We start from the raw sequence: 8,803 nt of genomic DNA on the forward strand, positions 1-8,803 counted from the left end.
CTAAGCTTAGGTTAGCAGACAGAGGTTAGAAGCTGAAATCTCCAAGGTCTGGACTTGCAGAAGATTATATTGTAAGGAGACTTGAAACTTCCAGGCCTATGCATAGTGATAGCTAGAAACACTCTGGGCTCAATAAAGTATAGGCACAACTCTCAACTCATTCCATCATCTGAGGAAATAAAAATGACATCTATACTACACTCTTGAAAAATTAATTACTATAAGTAAGCAAACAAAAAATGAGGAAAACAAAACATAAATCATGCTTGGTAACACTTTAAAAAAATTAAACAAAACAATAAAAATGTACAAAAATACTAAAAGCCCAAATATGATATAATAGATAAATAAATGAAGGTATAAATGGACAAATACACTGCACAAAATATTCTAAAGCTACATGAATGCATTCTTTCCAGGTAAATGAGATATAAAAGTTTCTTTCTTAAGTGTGGACTTCAAATAATTCTGTTATAAAATTTTTATAGCATTTTAAGGCAGAAAATTGTCCCAAATATTCATAGTTTAAAAGTATCAGATACAGTTTCACTGATGTGGAACTATATGCTTTAAATGCATCAGAATCCACATGATTTTTATTGCTTCCTTTTAAATGTTATTGGCTACATTTAAGGGAAATGATTCTTATGAACCCAATGCACTTTCCATGAAATGTTCACTTATCTGAGATCACAATGTAAAAAACGTAGAGAAGCTAAGATATTTATCAAACATTACAAAAAGTCAAATTTGCATATAAATCTGATTTTGTAGAACTATGAATAAATAAAGATTATGAAAGTTTGTTACATTGGGAGATTTTTATTAGGAGCAGGACTTCTACTAGAAATGCTTTAACAGAATGCCCTACAAATGAGTTGGTTAGATTTTCTACAAAATTATTGAACTAGTGAACAATCTTTATACATAAAAAACCCTTTACAAGAATTCATAGTTCATAGGTTATTTTAGAATAGTGTCTTAGAAAAACAAACCCACAAACACTTCAACCCAAAACTTACTCTGCCTACAAGTTGTACATGGATAACGATAAAGCAGGTAGAGCAGAGATCGAGGGAATGCCCAAACAATGCCTGACCAAACCAAAAACCTACCCTATTGGAGAGTGCGGACCCCTGACATTATGAAGGATATTCTGCTAAGTTGTCCTCTGAAATTCTCTACCCAGCAGAGCCTCAAAACTGGTGCTGAGACTCAGCCAAACATTGGGCAATGCATAGGGAGTGTTATGGAAAAGTGGGAGGAAAGAGACAAGATCCTTGAGGTGGCAGTTGCTCCATAAGACGACCAGCAGGGCAAATTAACCAGGACCCAGAGGGCTTTGCTGAGAACGAAGCTTCAACCAAGGATCATGTATGAACAGGACCTAAGTCGGCTATAACGATGTAGCAGCTGGACAGTTTAGGCTTCATGTGGGTCCTCCGGTAAGAGAAGTGGGAACTGCTTGAGACACAGACTCCCTTGGCAGATTTTTGATCACTTCTCCCTGACAGGACTGCCTTATTACCAGGACACAAGGGAAAAGGACATGTGCAGCCCTAATACAACTTGATGAGCTGGGGAGTATAGAAAAGGCAGGTACCCTTTTTCTGAGGAACAGGAGAAGAGGAGGGAGAGTAAAGGATGGTGGGACTGGGGGCAAAGGAGGGATGGGACTACAACAAGGATGAGAAATGAATAAAAATATCTGTCATTTTCTGGTACCTTTTTATTTTCTTTCACATTATGTTTTTTTTTTAATTTTATTTTTTCTTATCAGTTACATTTTATTAACTCTGTATCCCAGCCGTGTCCCGATCCCTCATTCCCTCCCAGTCCCTCCCTCCCTCCCTCATCTCCACCGTGCCCCCCTTGCCACTGATAGGGGGGACCTCCTCCCCATTCATCTGATCCTGTTTTATCAGGTATCTTCAGGACTAGTTGCAAAGCTCTCCTCTGTGGCCTAACAGGACTGCTCCTCCCTTGGGGGGTGGGGAGGCCAAAGAGCCAGTCATTGAGTTCCTGTTAGAAATAGTCCTTGTTCCCCTCACTATGGGAAACCAATTGGTTACTGAGCTACCACAGGCTACATCTGAGCAGAGGTTCTAGGTTATATTCATACATGGTCCTTGGTTGCATGTCAGTCTCAGAAAAGACCCTGTGCCCAGATATATTTGGTCCTTGTGGAGCTCCTATCCTTTCCTCATCAGACTAACTCCCCTTCTTTCTTATGATTCCCTGTACTCTGTCAAAGGTTTGGTCATGAGTCTTTGCTTTGAAAACACTGCTAGTTAGAGTCTTTCAAATGTGCTCAGTAGAGTCCTGTCATATGTTCAATGCACATCCCATCTGTCTTTCTAAACGAGGATTGACATTATGTTTTAAAGTTCAGGTTGTCTAATAAAATGTTTATATCATTTGTTATTTCGCCTGAAATTAAAAAAAAATATTGCTCATCTCATTTATCAAAAAGTTATGTTTATCCAACTCATTGAATGGGTTACACTTAATAAAGAAAATAAAAGATGAGTTTATATTTTTACTCCACTAAATTTATCCCTTACCTTGTTCCAGGTTTCAGTGGAATGGAATTGATTTAAGTTTCTCTCTGTTTAGTTTGATGTTGGCTATAGGTTTGCTATATAATGCTTTTACAATGTTTAGGTAAGTGCCTTATATACCTGATTTCTCCGTGATGTTAAACATGAATTTTGCCACATGTTTATTTGGCATCTAAGGAGATGACCATATTTTTTTCTTTCAGTTTCTTTATATGGTGGATTAAATTGATAGATTTCTGTATATGGAACCACCCCTGCATGACTGAGGTGAAGCCTACTTGGTCTTGTTAGAGGATATCATTGATGTGTTCTTGGATTCTGTTTGCATGTATTTTATTAAGGATTTTTGTGTCAGTATTAATAATGGAAATTGGTTTGAAATTCTCTTTTTATGTTACATCTTTGTGTGGCTTAGGTGTCAATGTGATACAACCTAAATGTCCCTCAACTGAAGAAAGGATACAGAAATTGGTACATTTACACAATGGAATACAACTCAGCTATTTAAAACAAGAAAATAATAAAATTTTCAGGCAAATGGATAGAACTAGAAAAGATCATCCGAGTGAATTAACCCAGAAGCATTAATACATTCTCAGTTATATGTGATTATTAGACATATACTATATGATAACCACACTAAAATCCACAGACCCAAAGAAGCTAAATACAAAGAAGAGACCTAGGGAGTATGCTCAGTCCTCATTAAGAATGACAAACAGGACAGACTCCGAAGTGGTAAGACAGGGAACAGAATGGGAACCTATCACATGTCTTCTCTGAAAGACTCCACCCTTCTGGGGCTTGAAGCAGATGCTGAGACTCACAGCCACACTTTGGGCAGAGCACAGGTAGTAGTAGAAAAGAGTTGATATTAATATTTTGTGCTTAGGAACTACTTGAGTAAAAAAAAAAAAAATTCCAGAGACGATGAGATAATATCCTTAGAACATTGCTAGAAGCACAACACAATGCTTGCCTGAGCCTTTAAAAGTCTTGCAGTTATTTTTGTTTAATCTCAATTATAACTAATGATACTAAAGAAATATTTGATGTACTCTGTGGTTTGCTAAGCTACTGAAGAGTAACAGCTTAAATGGGTAACATAAAAAATATCGTCCACCATGATCAAGTAGGCTTCATTCCAAAAACTCAGGGATCGTTCAAAAATATGAAAATCCATAAATGTAATCCACCATATAAACACACTGAAAGAAAACACACACACACACACACACACACACACACACACACACACACATGATCATTAGATGCTGACAAGATCTTTGACAAAATCCAACATCCCTTCATGTTCAAATTCTTGGAGAGATCAGAGATTCAAGGCACATACCTAAATACAATAAAGACAATATATAGCAAGCCTATAGCCAACATCAAGTTAAATGGAGAGAAATCTAAAGCATTCAGATTAAAATCAGGGACAGGATAAGGCAGCTTTGCTATAAGATAAGTAAAGGAGATCAAGGGGATAGAAATTGGAAGAAGTAAAAATATTGCTATTTACAGATGATATGATAGTATACATAGGTGACACTCACGATTCTACCAGAGAACTCCTATGACATATAAACACCTTCAGCAAGGTGTTTCCATACAAAATTAACTCAAAACAGTCAGCCCTCCATTACACAAGCGACAAAAGGGCTGACAAAGAAATTAGGAAAACAACACCTTTCACAATAGCAATAGTTTGACTCTAACTATGCAAGGGAATGACCTGTGTGACAAGCACTTCAAGTCTTTGAAGAAAGAAATGGAAGAATTTAGAAGATGCTTGTGGATCTATAGGATTAACGTCGTAAAAATGGCCATCCTGTCAAAAGCCATCTACAGATTCAATGCTATTTCCATCAAAATCCAACACCATTCTTTACAGACAGACCTAGAAAGAACAAACATTAACTTCATATTGAAAAATAAATAACCAAGGGTAGCCATAATAATTCTGTACAGAAAAGATCTTCTAGTGATGTCAACATTCTTGATATAATGCTATACTATAAACCAATAGTAATAAAAAGTGCATGGTATTGGTATAAAAGCAGACAGGTTGATCAATTGAACCGAATTGAAGACACAGGAATAATCTTACACTCCTAGAGGCACTTGATTTTTGACAAAGAAGCCAAAACCAGACAATGGAAAAAAGATAGCACCTTTAATAAATGGTGCTGATCTAACTGGTCTAACTGGATGTCTCATGTAGAAAAATTCAAATAGACCCATATTTATCACCCTGCACAAAACTCAAATCAATGTGGATCAAGGACCTTGACATAAAAGCAAAGACTTGTAAACCTCTAAAGTGGGGAATAGTCTGGAACTCATTGGCATAGGAGAAAACTTTCTGAACAGAATACCAATGGCACAGGTTCCAAGATCAACAATTCGTAAATGTGATCTCATGAAACTGAGATATTTCTGTAAGTCAAAGGACACTGTCAGTAGAACAAAATAGCATCCTACAAGTTGGGAAAATATCTTCAGCAACTCAACATCAGACAGAAGGCTAATATCTAAAATATACAAAGAACTTAAGAAATTAAACATCAACATTCAAATAATCCAACTTTTTTATTATTAGTTACATTTTATTAACTTTGTATTCCAGCTATATCCCGTTCCCTTATTCCCTCCCAATCCCTCCCTCCTTCCCTCCTCACCTCCCTGGCCCTTTCCAAGTCCACTGATTGGGAAGGACCTCCCCCCCTTTTATCTGACCCTGTTTTATCAGGTATCTTCAGGACTGGCTGCAAAGTCCTCCTCTGTGGCCTAGCAGATCCAACATTAAAAACTGGGTACAGAACTAAGCTAAGAATACACAACAGAGGAACCCCAAATGGCTGAGAAGCACTTAAAGAAATACTGAATGTCCTTAGCTGTCAGAGAAATACAAATCAAAAAGACTCTAAGATTTCATCTTAACACCAGTCAGAATGGCTAAGATCAAAAACTCAAATGACAACACATGTTGGCAAGGATGTGGAGAAAGGGGAACCCTCCTCCATTGCTGGTTGGAATGCAAAGTTGTACAACTTCTTTCGAAATCAGTGTGGTGCTTTCTCAGAGTATTGTGAAAAATTATTCCTCGAGACCCAGCTATATAACTCCTGGGCATATATTGAAATGATGCTCCACCATACAACAAGGACATTTGCTCAACATTTTTAATAGTGGTTTTATTTGTAATAGCCAGAATCTGAAAGCAACCTAGATGTCCCTCAACAGAAGGATGGATATGGAAATTGTGGTATATTTACACAGTGAAATACTACTCATCTATTAAATACAAAGAAGTCACTAAAATTGCAGTCAAATGTATTGAACTAGATAAGATCATCCTAAGTGACAAACCTCAGACTCAGAAAGACGCACTTGGTATGTAGTTACTTGGAAGAAGATATTGGTACAGGATAACCATACTAGAACACACAGACCCAGAATACCTACTTTAAAAGGAGGGCCCAGGGAGGGTGCTGGAGTGTCACTCAGAAGAAACAGAATAAACAGGAGAAGTGGATAAGTAAAAAGGGACTAGGCAGGAGATGGAATGGGGAGGGAAACAAGGGTGGAGATCAGCTGTGGGGAGAACTAGAGTAGGAGGTGAGAGCAGAACAAGAACAGAAACTAAAGGGGGACATCTCTGTCAGGCTGGAGGCCTGTGACAATGTAGGCCTCTAGGAGGATATGGGTGTAACCCTAGCAGAGACTCTTAGTGGAGGTGGAGGGGGCTGTGAAGACTGAAGTGACCACCACCTAGTCAGGAAGGACTAGTGGAAGGAGGGGAACAGCAACACACAGACAAAACCTGTGACCCAAAAAGTATGCTACCTACAAGAATTGCAGGGATAACAAAGAAATAAAGATTGGGGGAAAGTCCAACCAGTAGTTGGTCCAACCTGAGACCCATCCATAGTGGTAGATAGCCCCTGACACCAATAATGATACTCTGCTATGCTTTCAGACAGGAGCCTACCTTGGGATGTAAAGTAAATGAACTGAAATTTAAAAAATAAAGAATTCAAAATGTATGCTCACTTTATTATTTTTTTTAAATTTTATTTTTCTTTTTAGTTACATTTTGTTAACTCTGTGTCCCAGCTGTATCCCGCTTCCTAATTCCCTCCCCAACCCCACACTCCCTCCCTGGTCTCCTCCCTGCCCCTTTCCAAGTCCACTGATAGGGGAGGACCTCCTCCCCTTTCATTTGACCCTGCTTTATCAGGTATCTTCAGGGCTGGCTGCAAAGTCCTCCTCTGTGGTCTAACAGGACTGCTCCTCCCCTGGGGGGGGGGTCAAAGAGCCTGCCCTTGAGATCCTGTTAGAAATAGTCCGTGTTCCCCTTACTTTGGAAAACTACTTGGTTACTGAGCTACCACAGGCCACATCCAAGCAGAAGTTCTAGGTTATATCCATAGATGGTCCTTGGTTGAGTGTCAGTCTCAGAAAAGACCCTGTGCCCGGATATATTTGGTCCTTGTAGAGCTCCTATCCTTTCCATATCATACTAACTCCCCTTCTTTCATATGATTCCCTGCACTCTGCCAAGGTTTGGTTATGACTCTTAGTGTCTGCTTTGAAACACTGGTAGGTGGAGTCTTTCAGATGACTTTTGTGGTAGACTCCTGTCATACGTTCAATGCACATCCCATTTGTCTTTCTAAATGAGGATTAATCACCTTCGCCTGTGTCCACTTTCTTGATTATCTTCTTTAGGTGTGTAGATTTCATTATGTTTATCATATCTTGTAGGTCTATATAAGCGAGTATATGCCATGTTTGTCTTTCTCCTTTTGGGATACTTCACTCAGAATGATCTTTTCTAGATCCCACCATTTGCCTGCAAATTTCATGATTTCCTTCTTTTTGATTGCTGAATAGTATTCCATTGTGTAAAAATACCACAATTTCTGTATCCATTCCTCCGTTGATGGACATCTGGGTTGTTTCCAAGTTCTGGCTATTACAAATAAAACTGCTACAAACATGGTTGAACAAATGTCCTTGTTGTGTACTTGAGCAAATTTTGGGTATATACCTAGGAGTGGTATAGCTGGGTCTTGAGGTAGCACTACTCCTAATTGTCTGAGAAAGCGCCAGATTGACTTCCAAAGTGGTTGTACCAATTTACACAATGGACTAGAGACTAGCGTAGAGCTGGTCTAGCAGGCCTTCCCATTTGCTTCCCGCTTACAGTAACCCAGTGCTGAGTATACCCCTGTGGATAATGTTCTCACTTTCCACTGACCTCGACCAGAAAGAGTGGACTGCCAACTTCACTGCCCAACTAGTATTGTCTATAACAGTGAAAAAAAAAATGCTTGTACTATTGCTCCAAACATAGAAATAATTTCCAGCTCTGAGCCAAATTTGTTCAATCTTTTGATAATCTTAATATTCTAGTAATGGTGTGAGACTGCCTAAGGACATTCTTTCTTGAATCCACATGGCACGTAGATTGCTGAGCAGTCTCGAATTTTCCTTAATAAACTATTTGAGCGGATCACCCTGGTGTTTGGTGCTTCTGGTTTTGGAATCCAAATCGGTCCTCTCTTGGAACACTTTAAAGTACTTTAAGGAAACTTTCTTGCCACCTATTAGGACATACCAGAACCCAGAAAAAGTGGTTAACAGAGATGATGTACATATCTAGAATGAACGGGGCATATCAGCTAAGCCAACATTCGTAAAGCTTTTCCTTTATTATATGTTTATGTTATTTTAAAACTATGTCTGTATTTACATGTTTCTGGATGGGTATGCCTGCTCGATGGGCTTCGGTTGAAGGTGCCTGTGGAGGCAGAAGTTGTCAGTCTCCTTGACAGTAAAATTATCAGCCACCTGACCTGGCTGCTAGAAGCAGAATTTGGGTCCTTCTGCAAGAATAGGATGTGCTCTTAACTCCTGAGCCATCTCTCAAGCCACATAAAAACTTTTAATGTAATTTATTTTTTGTTTTTTGGTTTTTTTTTTTTTGTTTGTTTTGTCTTAATTTCCTAAGTCTCCAACATATTGAAGTCTATATGGAAGAAGAAGAAAACAAAATAAGGTGTTGGTATTCTTCGACCATTTAGTTGAGATATCTCAATGAAAACATCCTAAGTACAAAAATAGCCTACACTGAAGGCTGGGAACAATGATCCACCTCTTTCAGCTCATCATGGGAGAAAAAGGCAAGTGGATCTACCTGATTTTCCAGATCAGACTGATACACACAGAAA

Source organism: Psammomys obesus, unplaced genomic scaffold (assembly GCF_907164565.1).
Source record: "Psammomys obesus unplaced genomic scaffold, mPsaObe1.curated_primary_1811, whole genome shotgun sequence".
In the NCBI taxonomy this organism is placed as follows: domain Eukaryota; kingdom Metazoa; phylum Chordata; class Mammalia; order Rodentia; family Muridae; genus Psammomys; species Psammomys obesus.